The 21,671-nt window shown below is 39.6% G+C and overlaps 1 protein-coding gene across 2 annotated transcripts in view; it reads right to left on the bottom strand.

Moving 5' to 3' along the window:
• Positions 1-21,671, bottom strand: part of naaladl2 (N-acetylated alpha-linked acidic dipeptidase like 2) — a 664,743-nt gene that overhangs the window by 130,471 nt on the left and 512,601 nt on the right. The gene's annotated exons all lie outside the window — the stretch shown is intronic.

The raw sequence follows: 21,671 nt of genomic DNA, 5'->3' as shown, positions 1-21,671 counted from the left end.
AGCCTTCGCATTGAGCAAAGGAGATCCATTCAGCTGGCAATTTTGGTCCAAGGAGGAGGACCTTTCCTGTCTTCCAGCAAGCAAGGCTGCAACAAGGGATTGTGAGGGTATCTTGCTTCTTCAGGCTGACTTGCTGACAATGGGAAGGCAACATCTTCCTCCTTGCATCACAATCATAAACTAAATGGAACTCCTTCAAATGATCCAACAGCTGACTCTTAAGGTGGACTGGAAGTTCTGGCTGTTGAAGTTAGTACTTAGAATTGCTGAGTACAGAATAATTACATGTCTGTAACTCTAGGTTATGTATCCCTAACTGCAATACTGAATAATGGTTCATAATGTGCTAATCAATCAGAGTAATGAGTAATACCACTACTTTTGTTTAAAATATAACATACTAATCTTTGATTAGTTTTATGTCAGCCAAAGCAAAGTTAGTCCCACATTTTATGTCTATTCTAATTCTTTGACCTATATTGTATACCCATCCCAATTCTTGCTTACCAAGCACACATCTAGAGATGGATAACATGGTGACTCATCAGCATATTTTTCAAACATCTTCACAGCTAAAAATAATCAGAATAAAACACATATTCCTGTAACTAGAGGTCATTAAAAATGAAGTTACGTACAAAACCCAATAAAATGCTAGAACACAAAATGTGGGAAGACGGCAGCATATTTATAAGGTGGAATAAAGTTTCACACAGTGTGCAGAATATAAAATAATACACAGACAAGGACAAACTAATTAACAAGCTTATAACAGAATGGGCAGCACAGCCATGATATATCTAAGTATATGCTGTGCAGGGAATAAACATTTACAGGCTCAGGTGATGCATCTTGTTACATGCTATGGAAATGGTATCTCAAGAAAAATGTTAAAGAATATTTCTTGTTTCTAATTTAAAATGAAATTTTAAAAACTTTATTAGTGGCTAAAAAACATATGCAAAACTATCCCCACTAAAGAATACGGTTATAAAAATAGAGTGGTGAAGGAAGTACTATACAGGCAGACCTCAGTGAGTTATGTCAATGTATCCCTGAACGTTGCTTCTTTAACAGAGAATTTGGTACCAGAGGCAGAAATAACACAAAAGGGGGGGGGGTAATTCAATATGTTTCAGCCAGCTTTAAAGAAAAACAAACTAGCAATACACACATGTGAAGTGAAAGAACTAAGTAAGGTAAGCTTTCCATCACCAAACAGAAAGGCGTTGAACTTTCCAGAGTCAACTTGAAAGCTTCTTTCAAAATGCATCCAGGTGAGGCTTTTCTTCAAACAAGCTACACTTTCCTTGTCCTTTCCATCTTGGTGGGGAAACTATAGAATTATGTGGTTATTTTAACATGCTGGTGGTAACTAGATTAGCAGGATTAGCTGCTCTTTCCTTTTCTCTTTGTTTTTGCTGAGGGCTCTTCCACACAATCATAACAACCTTCCACACAAGAATATCAGGACCGATAATCCACAATATCTGCTTTGAACTGAATTATCTGTGTCCACAATGCCATATAATCCAGTTCAATGTGAATTTTATACAGCTGTGTGGAAGGGGCCTAAGTAAGTGATTGTGGAGGCAGCTGCTGTTTGACTTCCTGTTCTAAGCAGACACTTATGGCCCCCATATCTGAAAGGGGTATATTCCAAGACTTATCCATTCCATTGATACCACCACTGGTAATAGTGAGATCTTTATTTTGAATATGCGGTGCTTGGGCTGGATTCCTATCATAAAACAGCACTGGAGCATCTAGAGAGGCATGTAAGTACTTCCTAAAAGTGGGGAACATATATTTTCGGTGTGTTGGTAAGTTAAACGATGGATATTGAGATCATAGATGTGGAGGTTACTGTAGAAGAGTCAACTAGAGCAGAATTCCATTCCTTCCCTGTTCAAGCTTTGCATCATCATCATTATTATTTTTGCCACTGACATACTTCTGCAATCCAACATTAAAATCTGTGTTTCTTCAGACCTCCTTCATTTACCTTCTAATGCCAATGCTTCTAAAAATGAATTTCGCAACTCAATATACTGTATGATCCCATGTTGAATGATGAGATTGAAAGTTTTAAATGAAATGCATAAATAAGTTTCATAATCTGTCCAGCTAAATATTTTTGGACCTCCCATGTCTCATTTAAGATAGACCCACAAGGTTGTCTTCGAAATGTGTATGGCAAAAGGATGTTATTATCAGTTGGTCTGCCACCATGCAAGTAATGGAATAAGAGCTTTGAAGTTCCCCATGGCATTATGTAAGAATGAACTCAAAGCTGCTCACATAAAAGAATTCGTACAATCAGCTTAACCTCCATGTGTGTTTTGTCTTGTAAAACACTGAGCCATTAGCCTTAACAATGTCAATGGCTACAAAATCCAGCTAAATTAGCATCCATGGGAATATTTAAGAGCACCCTTCACAGTGAGTAATGTATTAATGCATTATTGGCTTCTATTAAGCTGAGCAACCCTTCAATGCTCTCTGAAGGATTTAGAAAGTGCTAATGTAGACTCTCGAGAGAGAGAAAAAGAAGAAATTGCTTCACTTTAGATCTGCGAAGACTAATGGAGGCTGTAATATGAAGGCATGAGATCTTTAAAAGGATCTTGTGCAAGATACTTCCATTTGGGGGATACAGGTCCAAAATGATATAAGAACAAGGGATGAGACGTCTAGATTGGTAGATTAATTTTGCGAAGCAGGTGTGCTATTCAGTTTCAACTGAAGCATAAACCCAGAGAACAAAGGTGATTAACAAGCCTGAGCCATCTGTACCTCACTGGTTGAGACTCACTTTAACCACTTTACATTTCTTTCTGGAACTCATGGGATCTGATACCTCCTTACATTTTTAATATTCCCGAATTGTAGAGCAGGAGCTAGAGAAATGCTTTTTAAAACTGACATATATATTACAGCTGATATTATGCTTTAGGAGATGTACCACTGGCAAAGATACATCTCCTAGTGCACCCCCCTTGAGTTCTTCAGGAGGGTCATGAGAATTGCAATATCATTACCCATCCAATTAAAGGAAAATAGCTAGAAGTGTATCTGCTGCTTGCCTTGCTCTGCCCAAGAACAAAAAGGGCCATCAGGAGGGGGATGGTGATAGGTGATATACTGAAAAGCTGTGTGTGCATGTATACATGGGGGTTGGTCATTGTCCATTCAGCACATATTATAATGCACTAATAGTATGCTAGCCCATAGTTCTTGAAGCTAATTTTAAGTCCTTTAAAGAATGTGGGCACAGGCCTTCAAGCATCACAACATCAGTGTTGAAGCAGTCTTCTTCTGGCAATCACAACTGAAGAATGCAACAAAACGGATATAAGACCAGCAATGAGATATTGTTATATATACACATAAATGCTACTATAAACAAAACATGCTGCATTTTCACTGATATATGAATGCCACACACCAAGTACCAACAAGGTATCTCAATATATATTTGACCAGTCAATGTCTTACTAGAGAGTAATGAATCTGGATACTGAATCACATTTGTTGCATACAAACAAACAGCTAGCTTCCAAAATAACTCATATTTCATCCATCATCTCCTATTTCTAGGATATTTCTTCCAAGAAATGGTAGAGAAATAAATACAGATATATCCCACTGGATCTCAGGAAAAAAACAAAGAGGCAGAAAGTAAAAGAATGTACAGCTCCAAACACAGCTTACTAATATTTTTGTCATTTAAATGTTGGCCCTGTATTCAAAGACTTGTAAAAAAATTAAGAGCAGTTTTTGAAGTAATTGAACTCTTTTACTTCAATTCAATTGGATGGTAATAATGTGCTTTAACTTCAAATATGAAATGTCTGCTATTGATATTATGGGTAACCTCTCTTGCCTCTTCAATGGAAAAAAAAGATGATTGTTCCACATGCCATTCAATTTTGCTTAAAAAATTATGATTTTCTAGTCCATCTGCTAGCTGTTGTTTCAGTGCGGAATTCAGCCACAACTCCATTATTCTATACTGTAAAAGCATTTAACATAGTTCACACTGGGGTTGTTTTGCGTTAAATTATTCATAATAAATAATTTCATCAATTTCCTCCCCAATGTTAGATGTTTTCTGCACTTCCTAACTGGGGAGAATTATCCTCATTGTGCTCACTGTCTCAATAGGTATTAGCTACACTCTTGCTTTGATATATCAATAAATGTCTAGAACTTCCCTATTGCAGAGAGAAAGAGAGAGAAATTGATGAAATTGCTGGCCTAGTATTCTGGGAGGGATGAAAGTTCATGCCTGTAAACTCTATCACTAGATCAAAATAAAATATGTGAGGCCTACAAGTAAATTGCCTCACACATATTTGCAGAAATAGGTCATTTCCTTGGAATTGCTTTCTGAATGGAAGCATCCATATATCCTATGCTGCTAGTAATTTAGTGGCTGAATTCAGCCCTTTCTGAACCAAAGAGGGAGAAGATCACTGTCCAACAAAATATTAACAGCAAGACAGCTGAAATTTCCAAAGGGATTTTGGCAAGAACATGCTACCGTAGGTGGTCCATGTTTCTTCCATCCTTCGACAGACAGTCTACAAATAATGAACAAGATAGGTTATGTAGATTTTTTCTTGTAAGTTGAATTTTTATGTATGTCAGAACAGGAACATTTTAAAGTGTAACCCTAGCACCATACTCTCTTTCTCTCACTCACTCACTTTGGATAGCATAGGGAAGGGTTAATATCCCTGTGGTGTTTGTTTTGCTGTCTATGCCCCTGTTCAGAAGATTTCACCTCACTTTCTGTCCCTGTGATAATTGGATTTTGAAAAAATTGGCTTGTTGTGAAAACAAGGATTGGTGAGAAAGCTTCAGTGGAGACACCTTTTTCCCATGATAACTCTTTCAGGAATGATTTTCCTTCCTAGGAGCAGATTTCTCTCACTTCCTGTTGTCTCACTGTTGTTCTTAACTATGAAGTTGTTTGTAAACTAAATGTTTGTTACTAAGGGAGGGCCTGTATTCCTTTCTATGCCTTTGCATTTGAAGTGTAGGACCTGGAAGGTGTGTGTGTGTACATGTACACGCCTATACATACATACATACGAAAGGAAGGAATAAGAGAGAAAGAGATGCAAACAAATCATTTTTAATGATTCGCCAGAATCCCCATATTGCAGACATCTTTTTGTTATCTTCCCGGAGGGCTACTAAGTAGGGGTATGCAATTTGGTTAAACATCACTCTGTTTTTGGTATCTGGATTTCAGTCAATCCCACAGATCACTTTTCGGGAACCTCCCCTCCCAAAAAAAAAAAAATCAGTTTTTTAAAATCTGGCAACTGAAAGATCTGGGAAGGTCCATTGGTGGCAATAGGAGACTTACGAGGCTCCCTTTTCTGTCATTTTTAGGCTATTAGGTTTAAGAAAAACCCCTTTCTTGGATCATTTGACCTATCAATGAAGCTGAGTTAAACACTTATTTCAATGGGAGCCACACCACCTGAAGGAGCATTAGCCATTCTTAAAAAAAGATATAAATTACCTCCTCATTTTATGGCAGCTTTAGAAATGGTAAGATGCGTTTTCTATTTCACATTTGAAGCTTGCCTTGTGTGGAGGGCACCAGCAGTGGCAGTTTCTTAAGTGTGTAGAAAGTAAACTGCTTATTTATTGCAATTTGAGTCAAAAGCAAGCCAAGCCATGCAGAGCTGTGAGCAGCACTGAGAATTTAAATCACCGATCTGTGTCTCTCAGAAGCCTGCCCGCTACGGAAAAATGGAGGCCCTATTTGGCTAAAAGACACATTATGGCTTTATTTTGTTCTGATCAGCTCAACAGGTAGCTTGACTGCCTTTCTGAACGCCATGTGTAGCTGAAAGAAACCAAAAGCAATCATTTTCGGCAGCCATGTAGTCTATTGAGGCCAGAAAAATAATAATAATAATAAAACTTTATTTATACCCCGCCACCATCTCCCCAATGGGGACTCGGGGCGGCTTACATGGGGCCATGCCCGGGAAAAATACAATATAACACAATATAAAAACAACATATCATAATACAATTACAACAATACAATAAAGAATCATATACAGTACAACACAAAATCCAAAGAGCAGTATAACAGGGCAGGCCGCACTGACACTCAGTTAAAACTCGGGGTGAGAAAAGGATAAGAAAAAGGATAAGAATAAAACCACAGGGAACTAGGAAAAGATAGCAGACAGTCTAGAGGATAAATAATGGGGGCGTAACAAAAGCATGTAACAGTTACTCTCCGAAAGCACATCGGAAGAGCCATGTTTTTAGATCTTTCCTAAAGTCTGAAAGAGTGGGGGCTTGCCTGATTTCAATGGGCAATGAGTTCCATAAACGGGGGGCCACAGCAGAAAAGGCCCTCTCCCTAGTTCCTACAAGGCGGGTCTGGGATAAAGGCAGTGGCGACAGGAGGGCCTCCCCTGACGATCGCAGAGATCGGGCAGGTTTATGGTAGGAGATACGGTCACGAAGGTAGGTGGGTCCCAAACCGTTTAGGGCTTTATATATGATGGTCTGCACCTTGAATTGGGATCGGAAAATGAACGGAAGCCAGTGGAGCTCCTTAAACAGGGGAGTAGATCTCTCCCTGTAATTCGCCCCAGTTATTAATCTGGCAGCCGAGCGTTGGACCAGTTGTAATTTCCGAGCCGTCTTCAAGGGAAGCCCCACGTAGAGCGCATTACAGTAGTCCAGTCTAGAGGTAACTAGGGCATGGACCACCGTGGTCAAGTCAGACTTCACGAGGTATGGTCGCAGTTGGCGCACAAGTTTGAGTTGTGCGAAAGCCCTCCCGGCCACCGCCGACACCTGCGCTTCAAGCGTCAACGCTGAATCCAGGAGGACCCCCAAACTGCGGACCTGTGATTTCAGGGGGAGTGCAACCCCGTCCAGCACAGGTTGCCACCCAATACCCCGATCTGACGAGCGACTGACCAGGAGGGCCTCTGTCTTGTCAGGATTGATCCTCAGCTTGTTCCTCCTCATCCAGTCCGCCACAGCGGCCAGGCACTGGTTCAGCATCCGAGGGGCTTCCTTGGAGTTAGATGGAAATGAGTAGTGGATTTGTGTGTCATCTGCGTAGAGATGGCAACACCCTCCAAAACTCCGGATGACCTCTCCCAGTGGTTTCATGTAGATGTTAAATAGCATGGGGGATAGAATAGACCCTTGCGGGACCCCACAGGTCAATGGCCAGGGGTCCGAGCAGGTATCCCCCAGCTTCACCATCTGGGAACGGCCCTCCAGGAAGGACCGAAGCCACAGCAGAACTGTGCCACCGAGTCCCATCCCGGCGAGCCTCCCCAGAAGGATACCATGGTCGATGGTATCGAAAGCCGCTGAGATGTCCAGATGGTGGCGGAACTTGTGCTGTGATGGCTGGCCAAACTGGCCAAACCAGTTGGAGCCCATTTTTCAAAACGGGTCCATGCACAGCTCTACTACTAAGTTTAGGAATAATTCATATACAGACACACACACACCGTGCTTCACAGAGGTCAATAATTGTTCTATTTATTTCACAGGCCTGCTGATAGTGAATTGGCATGAGCCACTACTCATGCAGAGAGTCTTTGTGGGAAGGTACCTTATATATATAACTGCATTCACTGAACCACATGCATTCCTCAGGAAAGAAAGGACTTGGCTGAACAACACAAACTGTGTTTTTGTTTCCTTAATGCTGCTGCATCATCTTCTACTGTAACCATTGTCATTCCACACAAGCTTATACATACTGCTACATGAAAACTAAGCACTTCTGAAGATTAAAAAGCAGCACAAAATCACCACAATCCAGATTTCTATGTGTCTAACAAAACCCACAACCTTCTAAATTTGTACTTCTTAATCTACCTGATATGGGGATCTTGCAGGGCAGGGCAGGGCAGGGCAGGGATGTTCCTCTGTGTGCCAGATGCCAGGACCCTATTTTTGCCTATTCACTACAACACTTCACTTTAATTTATCTTAATTTTCTTTTTATTGCAAGGACTATGACTTAAGAAAATTCAGCACTGCATTCTAAGCTGTGGGCCCTCAGCCGAAATGGGGTACCTTTAGCTCAATGTTGGGGCCACAGAAAATTTGATAACAAAGGTTTCTGAATGCCATCCATTTAAACAAAACTGTTAGAAACAACATCTGGTGTTTACAGTGGACTCAGCAGAAAATGCTTCAGCTGTACTCTACAAAAAGGAAAATCAGCCTCCTTAGCAAGTCTTCCAAATGCTGATTATTTATTTATTTATTTACAGTATTTATATTCCGCCCTTCTCACTCCGAAGGGGACTCAGGGCGGATCACATTATGGACATATAAGGCAAACATTCAATGCCCATAAACACATCGAACAGAGACAGACAGACACAGAGGCAATTTAACCTTCTCCTGAGGGGATGTTCGATTCTGGCCACAGGGGGGAGCAGCTGCTTCATCATCCACTCTGATGGCACTTCTTCACTTCCTCATTCCAATGTTGTAAATTAGTTAAACTTGCCTCCCCACTTTTATAAGTGGTACCTTATTTCCTACTTGATAGATGCAACTATCTTTTGGGTTGCTAGGTCAGCAACGAGCAGGGCCTATATTTTATTTTTAATTGACGGGTGCTCACCCCGCCACGGGCTGGCCTTGAATTCATGACCTCATGGTCAGAGTGATTTATTGCAGCAGCTGCTTACCAGCCTGCGCCACAGCCTGGCCCCCTTATTATAAGTAAATGTCTGATTGTCATACCTATTTTATATACCTATATACCTGGTGCCACATAAAAATGTGTCAGGCAGAAGGGGGTTGTGAGTGGAAAATGTTTAAATGATCCTGCTCTAGATTATATGTTCAAAAGGAGATGAACATAGATAGTAGACATGTTGGTACATAGAATAAAAAGCAATAATGTTGCTCACACTTGCCTCATGGATACATGAGACATGGCTATGACTAAATAAGATTATTTTCTGGTTCAGAAATTCTTATCACAGTTCATAAATTCAAACCTATAGACAGACTTACAGACTAAATCCATATGTTAGAGCAACATTGCTGGAGCTAACAAGGCTCTGATCAGTGTAAGTAGAGTATACTCCCAAAAACTCTTATCAGTGATAACCTTGGATAACCTTGGAATGCTAGCAATGGAAGACTGACTGGAGCCTTTTGAATGAGAGTACACCTGGAACTCTATGAATGGGAAACCAGCTGGAATAATTTCTGTGCCCCTCTTTACACACAAAATGTGTGTAATTGAACTAAAGAAATCAACTTACCCAAAGCAGCATGGCATTGTAAATATACGCGTATATTGAGAAGGAAGCTTAATTTTCCCCAAACGCTAAATTAACTTTCTTAGTTGAGAAACACATTTATCTAGTAGATTTTAGACAGTTCAATGTTTTTAATTGGTTTTGTCATTATAGTGCATATTTTCTGCTGTGGTATAGTATTAGTCTCAAGTTTTCAGGGTGAGATTTCTTGGTATTTGGAGATCACGTTATGTTAAATTTAATAAACATATGTTGATCATATGAATTTTCTCAATGTCTAAAAATCCTGAATCCTACAGATTAGAGTACACCCAGTGAGCCAATTGTTGAACCTGTTTAATCAACATATAGATTAAACAGGTGAGACTAACAAGGCGAGATTTTAGGCCATGGTGAATGTTCTACCCCCATGCTATCTTAACTGCTTGGAAGGTGAACTGAAATAAACATTTCAAGAAAGAAGAAAATATGTCCTCACTGGCATGTGGAAATAAAATAATTTTAATAAATACATGCAGTTCAGGTTATGAGAAAATTGTGTGTGTATGAAATAAACAATGACTGTTGTTGGCTTACCACTGCCAAGGAGAATTTCTGTATTTGTTTAATGTTCACAGAACAGTATGATTCCTTAATCAATGTTGACTAAATGAGAACGTGTCACAGAGGGTAAATAATCTGAAGCTAATATAAAATAGAGGGAAAATATATTTAAGAAACAATATTTCATAAATGAATAAGTAGAGCAATTGCATGAGTTTAGCCATTAAGGCTGTTTAGCTTTTCTTTCATATGAAAAAGGAGAAGGGCTCACATCCAATCTGCACAGAAAACTTGAATGAAAGCTCAAAGTTACCTTCAAAATGTTCTGCACATTTGAAAAGGAAATAAAAATCATTATGCATTCCCTCTAAATAAAGATACAGTTTCCAACTGTCAAAACTCTTTGTTGTGTTTAACCTAAGAAACCCACCTGTAGAAAAAGAAATAAAAAAGACCCCCCCCCCCCCGCATTTGTTTTGTGAACTGTGATATTGCAATATATCTATGTCGCCTAGAAATAACATGACAAGGCTATTTTCATGCCCTTCTTTTTTGGCCTGTACTTACATTTGACTGAAGATATAGAAAACAACTTTTATGGCTTGGGTGGTAAAAATAAATGTCCTGGAAGCCTTACATAGCCAGAATTTGGACAGCCAACATAAAATACTTTATGCTAAATTTACACCCATTGATAAATAATAAAAATGTGGGGGGAAATCCAGGTTGTTTTTTAAATAATGTACATCACATTATTTTTTTGAAAACAAACTAATAACACCAGCCATAATCTTGATCTACCTGACTTACTATTGCACTAAAAGAAAAGGTGTTGCATTACAAGCTAAACACTATTATAAATGGACAGGATGAAAATGAGGAACAGGAAATAGATATTTTAGAATAGATGTTGGTTACTTTGAGAGCCATGTTATGAATGAGCATAGGGGGACAAATATAATAATAGTCATTTTCTGTTTTTACTTTTAATGTAAGCCAGCCATCCTTTTTATCTAGAGGCATAATAAAAGTACAGCTTAATTGGCGATCGCTGTCAGGTTGAAAGAGTTTCTTTTCCAACTCATCCTGGGCAGTGCTTACTAGATGGTGGTGGGAATTAACTTCCTAATATCATGTCAAATGTGGCTTGTAATTGATTAGCAAAGTGACATTACAAAATAAACATAACAAATGGTAACTGCATTCCTTGCTTTGGTGCAACAAGTAATGTATTACAATCAGTTCTCTACATTTGTGAGTTTGACTTTTGCAGTTTTGATTATTTAGGGATTTGATTAATATTTTCTCTCTGGGAATCTTGTTGTCCCCCAAGGCAGCTTTATGGACCTCATCAGACAGAGCGTGGGAAATGTCCTAGGACACTTCCCTGCCAGTTCAGTGACAGATGGGCACACTGTCCATCCCACGGCATCACTGGACTTCTGGTTTAGACCCTGCTCAAAACTGGGCTGGAACATGTGCTTCCCTCCCAATACAGGAGCATGCATGTGTTGTGCTGGCTCCAATGGAGCTGGCATGGATCTTTGCTGCTTAGGTGATGTTTCCCACGTGTGATGGGGGAAGTGTCACCATGAAGGAATGGTGTGTGGAGTGATGGATTTGCCCTGCTGCCCTTCTGTTTGGTGGTGAAGCCAGGCCCAAGTGGGACACTTCACCTGGCTCATGCGATAAGGTTGTGAGACCAATTTCCACCTGAGATTGATAAGGTAGCTGGAGAGAACGTTTCTCTAGGAGTGCATCTAGCCTGTAGAATTAATGCAGTTTAGTACAACTTTAAGTATCATGATTCAATGCTATGGGATTATGGAAGTTGTAGTTTTACAAGTCTTCGCTAACAAACAATGTGAGTTCCACAATGTGTATGTAGCCACGATATTTGAGCTATGGCTTTGGTAACATCTCTTTTGGAGTTTAAGAGACTTCTGTACTGACACTGTTTTGGATGTTGTGCTTTGAACTCAGTACTTCACATCTCTGCAAATAAATTAAGAACTATTACCATTTTGCCCAAGGCATTGCTGCATCCTGAGTAGGACTTCTCATAGAATCTCCACAACAGCTAATGCCCTTCTAGCTAGCTTCAGGAATCAGTGAACCAAGTGGAGAAATATCCATTATTTTATGTTCCTTGTGGAAAGCTTATATATAAAAGAAATCCAGGAAAGAGATTAAAATTGGATCTAGCTCCTTAGTCTCATTTTCAGTATGAGCATGAACCTGAAATCTGTCTTTGACCATGAACAGGCAAGGGTTCAGCCTCTTTTGGAGTAATGTCTTGGGTAGCTGAGTGATTATGACTAAAGCAAAATCTGTGAGAGTTCCCAGAGCTCTTATCTTCTATCTGCTTTAAACTTCTAAGGATCTTATCTCACAAGCAGGATAGAAAGGGGGAAGCAGAGGAAAATGGGAGAAAGCATCCTTAAGAGTGGGGACATGACCTACCCCAGCCAAATCCATTTTTGGGGATAGCCATCCATCCCATGACATTTTTCCATTCTCTTCCGGCTTTCCTCTGCTTTCTGCTACTGTTTTCTCACATCCGACACCTGAAAATGGACTCCTCTATCCATCTTCACATGCTGACAAGATGGATTTTTAAGCACAACCACCAGAAGTGGCTGCACATTTTGAGAAGACCACTGTGTGACTCAGTGTTAGAAAATGGTAAGACAATAAGGGAAATTTAGGGTGAGATAAAGTTGTAAGACAGACATTTGACAGCAGGGATGAGCAAACTTTTTAGAAAGGGGGCAGCATGCCAGGCTGTGTAAGGCCGGGCCGGAGGGGGGGGGCACTGAGAGTGATTGGCATGGGGGAGGCCAAAGGTTGGCACAGGGAGATTCCCCTCCCCTCCATTGGCCACTCTGTTGCCTGCTTTCCCTGCCAGCCTTGCCTTGCTGCTGTTGGCACTGGGAGATGCAGCCCCTTGGAGTCGTTCTTCTGGCCTCAGAGCCAGCTATGTATCACATCTTACTCTCGGTAACAGGACACAGCAGGCTGCTGTGTCCTCCTGCCAAGAGGACAGTGTGGAATGTAGATGTGAAGAGCCCTCAAAAGAACTTCAGCAGCCAGAAATGGCTGGGTGCACCCTCCTTTCAGCAGAAGGACATGGCAAGCTGCAACATCCTTCTGCTGAGAGAAGGGTATGACATTTGGCTGACTCCAGGGGCCAGGGCTGGAAAATGCTTCTAATCAGATATGACTCCAAACCTTGCAAACACTCAGGACCTTATTATATTGGGAAATACTGTTTCTGAAACTCTTTGAACATGATTCTGAATGGGTCCTATCACATGACATTTGTTCCATTCCATCAGTAATCAATTGGAATCCGTCTACAAAACATCACAGAAATTGAGTAATTTCACACGGGATTCCAATCGGGTTTTTAAAAATTGAATATGGTTCTGAGGCACTGTTTTTACATGTGTTCATAAAATCAGTAGGCATTCTGTCAGCTAAAATTTCATGAGAATTGTAGTTGAGAATTCCAAGCTGCATCACTGTGCAATATTAGAACAAAATAATTAAAAAGTGACATAGGGATGCATTTATATGGATTGGGAGGAGCCAGCCTTCCATGGTGTGATAAGTTAATGTGCAATATTTTCAATATGTAAGAGTCGGGATGCATACCAATATAGAGTATATCCCAATGTGAAAAGATCCTGAGACACTCTTAGTACCAGCCTCAAACAACGTCATCAGAATAGAAACAACCATCTGGCTAAGCTGCTTGGATCTTTGAGGAAATCACCTCTTCAAGGGCTGATTTCTGAAGAACCCACATAAACTTCTGTTTCACTTTTGTGAGAATCCTTTGTGAAAATACAGGTTGCAACTCAAGGAATTATAGAGTCTCGGCCATTTCATTGTAGAGTTGGATGGGACCAAGAGGGCCTACTAGTTCAAGCCTTTGACATTTAGGCATGCAATCTCTGTTGAAATATCTCAAAAGAATGAGGATTCACCATGCCCTAAGGCAGTTTATCCCAGTGCTTGTACAGTCAATAAGTTCTTCCTAATGTAAAGCCTTTGGTTTGTATTCCAGCCTTTTCAATAGCAAAAAACAATATTCCAAAATACACCATGCTTTTGTTGATGCAAAACTGCATCGGCCTTTTTGAGTGTCACATCACACCATGGACTTATATTTCATTTATCCTTGTAGGTTCTACTGTATGCAAACATTCATACATTCATAGGTTAGAAATAGGAATGTAATGATCAAAAATTATTATGTTTCTTCACATTCCACCAACATCCATTTTCTTCCCATCTTTGTTTTGTATTTCCTTGCATGACTTGATGGGGTTTTTTGAGCATGGGAACACACAAGGTCTTTTGTACAGAGCTTCCCTCTTAGTTTCCACATTTGTTCACACAATTTACTGACTTTATGAAGCTTACCAAGATTGTCTGCTTATTTTTCTCAATTATTCACATTTTAGCTGTTTGCATTTTAAAACACGTGCACAGTTTTATGTTCATTTTATTTTCTAAAATGCTCTGTAAGCCTTATAAATGTGTGAATGTTTAAGGCAAGATGAACATTTGCTTGTAACAAATTTCAGAAGATGTAAAGATGCTACATTTGTCAAGGCCATCAAGTCCAACTAAGTTATTTTCTATCCCTGCTGAGGAATAGAGAAAGCATATGCAATTCCATTCTGTCATAAGTTCACTATAAGATGAACATTCTGACTGTTGTTCACAGGTGGTAAGTTTGCAAATCCCCCTTTTCTTTCTCTGCCTATAGACAGTGTTGATGGATCTGGAGTGCACCAATTTCTGGTAGTGCATGAGTTTCATCACGTAATCCTCAGTCACTTAGGAGGACTGAGAATAAGGTGATGAAGCTTTCTTTAGACCTCAGAGACCCTGACAGAATTTTAACAAGAGCCTCAAAAATTCTTATTCTTATCAGAATAGATTCATGCTTTCAGCTGTGCTTCTCTAATCCTTGAGGAACTAAAAGTTAACCTGTTCACAGTCTGTTTTTTTTTCTTTTTTCACATACCAGAGAAACCAAAAGATAAAAGAAAACATTTATGCAGTGTTTTATTTTTATAATATTGCTCACAGTCACAAATCTGCTTACTGGTAGCACTCCAAATACAGTCACCATGGCAATATTGAGTAAAGGTTCAACTAAATATGAAAAAAGGAAGCAAGGAAGAAATGCTCGTGATCTCATAGACCTTGAGATAGATAGATAGATTTTTAATTTGATAGGTAAGAAAGACACAGTTTAGAACAGATGATTTAATTTGACACATTGATGGACCATCTAAACCCAGTTAGTATATTTTTACCAAGGTATAAAATAGTATAAATTTGGGATTAATGTAGACCACCAGCTCTCAAACCTCTGGTTTGTGGCTCCCCTGGAGCGGAGGAGGGGGGGCTGGTGGAAAGTTATTCAACCATTGTTTCAATCTGGCAAATATAGTATGGCATGGTATATGCAACCTTATTCAGGCTCCATCTACACTGCCCATTTAATACAGTTTGAAACTAGTGTTGATGATTACATCTGCACTAACGTCTAATTGCAGAGACCAGATAACAAATCCCAGAAAAGCATGCAATCAGTGCCCTTAATGTGCATCAGTGTTCTGTGGTTTGTGCCACTATCCAAGCCTCAAACTGGTTCCAGGATTTCTGGTGTGAAACTCCATTAACTGGTCAGTGTAGATGTGGCCACAGTAATGTTATAACTCTATAGATTGTATCAGATATTCAAAGGTGCCCATAACCCTAACACTGCTATGGATTAGATTGAGTCAAAAAATATGAGGTAACAAGTTCTGGATTTTGTTATGTGTTTTAAGAGTTAGAATGCATATTGTTGGGTTTCTTTTGAATGCTTTAAGACTAACTAGTGCTAGAATAAAATTACGTCAGGTTTCAAATTCACAAGAAAAGCAATGGTTGAAGATATGTTTCTGTGCAGTCATGTATAGTAAAGGTTTCCCCTGACATTAAGTCCAGTCATATCTGACTCGGGGGGTTGGTGCTCATCTCCATTTCTAAGGTGAAGAGCTGGTGTTGTCCGTAGACACCTCCAAGGTCATGTGGCCAGCATGACTGCATGAAGCACCGTTACCTTCCCGCCGGAGCGGTACCCATTGATCTACTCACATTGGCATGTTTTCGAACTGCTAGGTTGACAGAAGCTGGAGCTAACAGCGGGCACTCACTCCGCTCCCAGGATTTGAACCTGCGACCTTTCAGTCTGCAAGTTCAGCAGCTCAGTGCTTTAACACACTTCGCCACCGGGGATCCTCACAGTCATGTATAACATAAGCTATATGTTACCCAGCCATTCTCAGAAAGAAACCCTAATGAATTACTGATGATACTACATTGATTATCTCACATTAACTGTCCACATAATCTATAACATATCTAAATCATACAGCTAATCAGAATTTAATTAATACCAGCAAATACAGCCTCATGGGAAAGCTCATCTGTTTGACTATATACATTTGTATATTTTATTAAGACAAATTTCCTCCTGCCTTTAAGGTTTGTGTAACCCAAAGTATCAAGGAAGATAATCCACAATATCTGCATTGAACTGGATTATCTGAGTTCACACTGTCATATAATCCATTTCAATGTGGATTGTATACAGCTATGTGAAAGTGACCTTAGTCTGGAACAAACTGGGAAATCCCAGTTTTCTTCAGATTAATTCAGTTTTACCTGAGGTGTGATTTGATCTCCTCAGATAAGACAGATCCTGTGTTTTGGGCCTGTCTAGAAGAGCCTGTGGATGGCAAAAAAATAAACTTTCTTCAGTGTTGATTAGAAACTGCATTAAATGGTCATTGTAAATGCAGTCAAGTTCTTCTCTCAAAAATGAGTTATTGACACAAAGAAGAATGACACAGGTTTTAGAAGAAATGTACCTTCACTGAGTGCAATTCACTGAACTCTGCTTTAACATCAAAAATCTTAACTGCAAAGGAATTGAAGCTGCAATGACAAATCAAAGACTAGTAGAGTTGCTCTTAATCAATAGGTACATTAAATAGTAGGTTTGAGGGCAGTTTGCTATGAGGGTTATGAATATGTACAGTCACCAAGTGTGACTCATTGTATTTAACCCTTCAACGAAAAGAGCCACTCAATAACTAGAGACATTATACCCTTGGTAACATGAATCTGACGACATACTGTAATTCATTTTTGCACACAGGAGTCAAGGTCAATTCTTCTTGCAATAAAAGCAACGGATAATTATCAATCTTTTTTATAAAATCAATACTGGGTCTTCAGGGACAATTGTGCCAATAATATGCTCTTTAAAACCATCCTTTTAAAATTCTTAATCGAGGAATGTTCCATTTTGTCACTAGTTATAATGCTAATTTATTTCAGGACTTAATGAGAAATGGGGTTATGATGTCCACACAGTGCTTTACAATTCTGATAATTTATCGTCATGAGGCAACATTTGTTTCACAGTTTTTTCACAATAGTTCTCCATGTTTGGAGCAAACATGAGTCATTTCCTTATTCACTAGACCACTTTGCCTGTCACTTTTTTATCTTTTGTTAAACAACTGTTTCAACTGTATCTTTTTAAATTATTCTTGAAGAAAAGGTAAAAGGTAAAGGTTTTCCCCTGATGTTAAGTCCAGTCGTGACCGACTCTGGGGGTTGGTGCTCATCTCCATTTCTAAGCCGAAGAGCCGGCGTTGTCCGTAGACCGGCATAAATCCAATTAAAAAACAAACAAATCTATGCTTTTCATAAATATGTCTGTAGCTGTCTGCCAATGTAAAGAGTCCAGAAAATAGCAGGTCATCTTTAGCCCATGGATGATTTTAAAAATATAGCCCAAAATAAGCCCCTTGAATTTCATGGTGAAATCATATTTCCCACACATGTTTTACAGGTAGTGTTAAAAGTGGAAGAGGGGGTTTTGAAAGAAGTGATCAAAGATATTACTACATAGTTCTAGAACATATGATTTTAGCAGCTGACCATTAAACTCTAAATCAGTGGTTCTCAACCTGGGGTCCCCAGATATTTTTGGCCTACGACTTCCAGAAATCCCAGCCAGTTTACCAGCTGTTAGAATTTCTGGGAGTTGAAGGTCAAAAACATCTGGGACCCCAGGTTGAGAACTACTGCAATATAGCTTTGGCATCCCAGTTCCTGTATTATAACTGGTTGCTATGCCACCAATCAGTGCCTGAATTTGTCCAGAAAAAGACAAGTTTTTTCACAAGACATTGAGCATTTTCACACAGGAAACTTATTTGACTGAGAAAGTAGCTCGAACATTGGCATAATCAAGGAGTGCTCCATTCCTACTCAAATTAAAACAATGGCATCATCTTTGTTCTAGATCAGTGCTTCTCAACCTTTGGTCCTCCACATTTTTTGGACTTCAACTCCCAGAAGATCACCAACATGAAGGATACCCTCTAGTCTGACCTCAAGCAGTAATCCTAAGTATTGAACCCTAAAAACATAACCATCATGTGATGAGATTGAAATAGATCTTGCATTTAGTAGAAAGGAAGAATTCCAATGTGTGGGTAGATGCACTGAGGGAATGGCTAGAAAGATAATCAGATGATCAAAATAGGGATGGTGCTGTTACCTTCAGTGATCAAGGAAATTGGAAGGTTTGTATTAAAATATTTCCTGCCTCACACACATGCACACGTTTGTATATCAGATTTTTATTCTAGATTTTTGTGTTTCTTCCGGGCTGTATGGCCATGTTCCAGAAGCATTCTCTCCTGACATTTCGCCCCCATCTATGGCAGGCATCCTCAGAGGTTGTGAGATATATATACAACCCTGTGATTCTGGCCATGGAAGTCTTCGACAACAAATTTTTATTCTGTCATTTTTCAGAGCATTCTTCTTTTCTTTTTACCTTTTTTGTCCTCACAACAAGCTTGTGATCTAACAGCCTGTGATATAGTTGCATGTGAAGCATTGTGGATGAAAAACAACTGGAAGTCATCATGAGAAATACAATGTGGCATGGAACTGGTGTGACTATCACACATTTGGCTTTCATGCAAAGCTAGCATAGGCTTCCAAACATCTTTCAAATGTGTGAAATGTGCCTGAACATTACAACCAGTGTTCTATGTTTGTGGAATATTTTTTGAAAATATATTATGATAATATCATTGTTCTTTTAAATTGCTCTGTTTTGTGTGATAATATTTGTTGGAGGCCAATGACTTGCCCTAAAATCATGTATTTTAGGAAAGGTTATAAATGACAATAGTATAAATAAATCATTAAAAAAAAAAAAAACAAGATGACAGGCAAGGAAGAGAGAAAGACACTTTTGATGTAAATGGAAGTCTATGGACACTTAAACATGTCATATAGATTACAAAATACATAGTCCTTGATCAGGAATTACATAGAGCAGCTGTTAAATGACAGAAGATATGAGCATTGGACCACAAGCCTGTCATAAACATTGCACTCTTAATCAGAGAACATCTGCTTTTCCATTGCTTTTACGACAACCTCTGCCTTGTGTTTAATCTGAGGCAGAATGATTTTCCTAATAGGTACAACAGTGTTTTTACAAATTGAAAATCCTCCTGGCTAAAAAAGTAAAGGATGCCAACTGCCGACGTTCCAATTAACACAACCGTTTCTTGTAAGAAAGGGCGGAGGAGAGAAAGAGTTGGGGATAAGGAGAACATCGCTCCAGCATTTGGCAAATTCTGAGATTGCTTTGCATTTGTGAAATTTAATTATTGGCAAATTAGTAGCGCAGATGCCAATGCACAACGGGTTCCAAGCTCCCGCTATTCAATCTGAGCTTTTTCATTTAGGCAGATAATGAAAGTGCATGAAACAAAATGCAACATCTCTAAAAGGACAATGATAGAAAATAAGTTTAGAATTATCACAGAGACAATTTATCCCTTTTCAAGTGATCAGTTTACACCTTCACATCAGGGATGCAAATCCCTGACTCATTTTGACCTCACGCAGTAGATGAGAATAACTGGAGAGGGCTGAGCCATTCCCCTTGTTGCCAATAATTTGAATTTTTATGACTTTCTTTTCTACATTTATGTAAAATGTACAGTATTAGAACATTTGATAACATTTGTTTTCCATTTAAAGCTTTTGTGATTATTCATCCTGTCTTTTGTGTGTGTGCTTGTGGTGGGTGTTGTGTGTATTGTGGGCCCTCTACATTAATTGTTTTTTTTTTCATGTCATGAGTGACTTGAGAAACTGCAAGTTGCTTCTGGTGTGAGAGAATTGGCTGTCTCCAAGGATGTTGTCCAGGGGACACCTGGATGTTTGGATGTTTTACTATCCTTGTGGGAGGCTTTTTTCATGTCCCCACATGGAGCTGGAGCTGATAGAGGGAGCTCATCCGCTCTCTCCCCGGGTTGGATTCGAACCAACAACCTTTGGGTCAGCAACCCAACCTTCAAGTCAGCAGTCTGTCGGTACAAGGGTTTAACCCATTGTGCAATCGGGGGATCCTAACTTGGGTTAGGAGTGCAGATTCTCTGAGAAAATGGAAAAAATCACACCTCTCTAGGAATCTCTCGGTTCTCCAATGTGACCAGATGGTCAACTTATGCTTGAGGTTAACCATACATTGAACTGTTCTGGAGGGAAGTGTTCTCACTAAGAATCTGTAGACCGTTGAAGGCTTTCATGGTAGGAATTACTGGGTTGCTGTGAGTTTTTTCAGGCTGCATCGCCACATGCCAGTAGCATTTTCTCCTGACATTTCACCTGCATCTGTGGCAAGCATCCTCAGAGGTTTGTTCAGAGGTCTGTTGGAAATGAAGCAAGTGGAGTGTATATATATCTGTAGAATGGCCAGGGTGGGAGAAAGAACCCTTGTCTGTTTGAAGCAAGTGTGAATGTTGCAACTAGCAAGCTTAATTAGCATTAAGTAGCCTTGCAAGTTGCAAAGTCAGCTGAAAAGCTGAAGTTATTTGCATTGAGGTCCCTGGCTGTTGTTTGGGAGTTAAAAATCTAGTTCCATCTAGAATAGATCATTGGATCAATGGGACCTGCATAAATGTTTTGATAAGAATCTTGAGTAAGAATCAAGTGAATTCTTACTAAATTGCCATAAATTAAATGAGTCTACTCTGACTGCAATTAACAATTAGGATTTGTCTTCTGTGTTTTTTCACAGTGTGTGAGCTGCACTTTAGAAAACAATCTTCAGATTCAATAGTGAGATTTGATGATCTCTTATTTAATATACATTAAGCCCAAACTTTAGACTACTGCTCCCATCATCCCCATGGGTATGTTGTCAAATGACATCATAGTTTATCCATGGATCCCACCGATTACCATCCCACAACATAAAAGTACATCCAGAGGGGCTCTGTGGCTAAACTATAGCAGAACTGACATATGCCACCATGTCAGTAACACGGGAGACTTCTCATGTTGCACCAGCAACAACGGGGGGAAGCTGGGCAGCCAACGTTGTAAGTCAATGCGAGGCGTGGAATGATGGGTTCCCCATACCACCTGGCGGGCACTGCCGGATTTGCCAAAGTCTGTGGTCATTCCAGTGGCCAGTGTAATAAGGTCATAAATGTGAAGGGAGTTAGTTGTGTTTTAACATATCTCACTGATAAAAGCAGCTTTCAATATATTTCACTTTGGCAGTAAAAACGACATATGCCAGAAATACAATTTGCTTGTCTTCTCTCCTCTTCCCTCAATGTTTTTGCCAAGCAGGGAGCCCTCTGTATACTTGTAATCCATTGCATTTGATTTTGGAGAACACAGAAGCCATCCCTCAGAGTAAAA

Source organism: Anolis carolinensis, chromosome 3 (assembly GCF_035594765.1).
Source record: "Anolis carolinensis isolate JA03-04 chromosome 3, rAnoCar3.1.pri, whole genome shotgun sequence".
Lineage (NCBI taxonomy): Eukaryota > Metazoa > Chordata > Lepidosauria > Squamata > Dactyloidae > Anolis > Anolis carolinensis.
The sequence above is the reverse complement of the archived record's forward strand: the minus strand, read 5'-3'. Positions and strand labels throughout refer to the sequence as shown.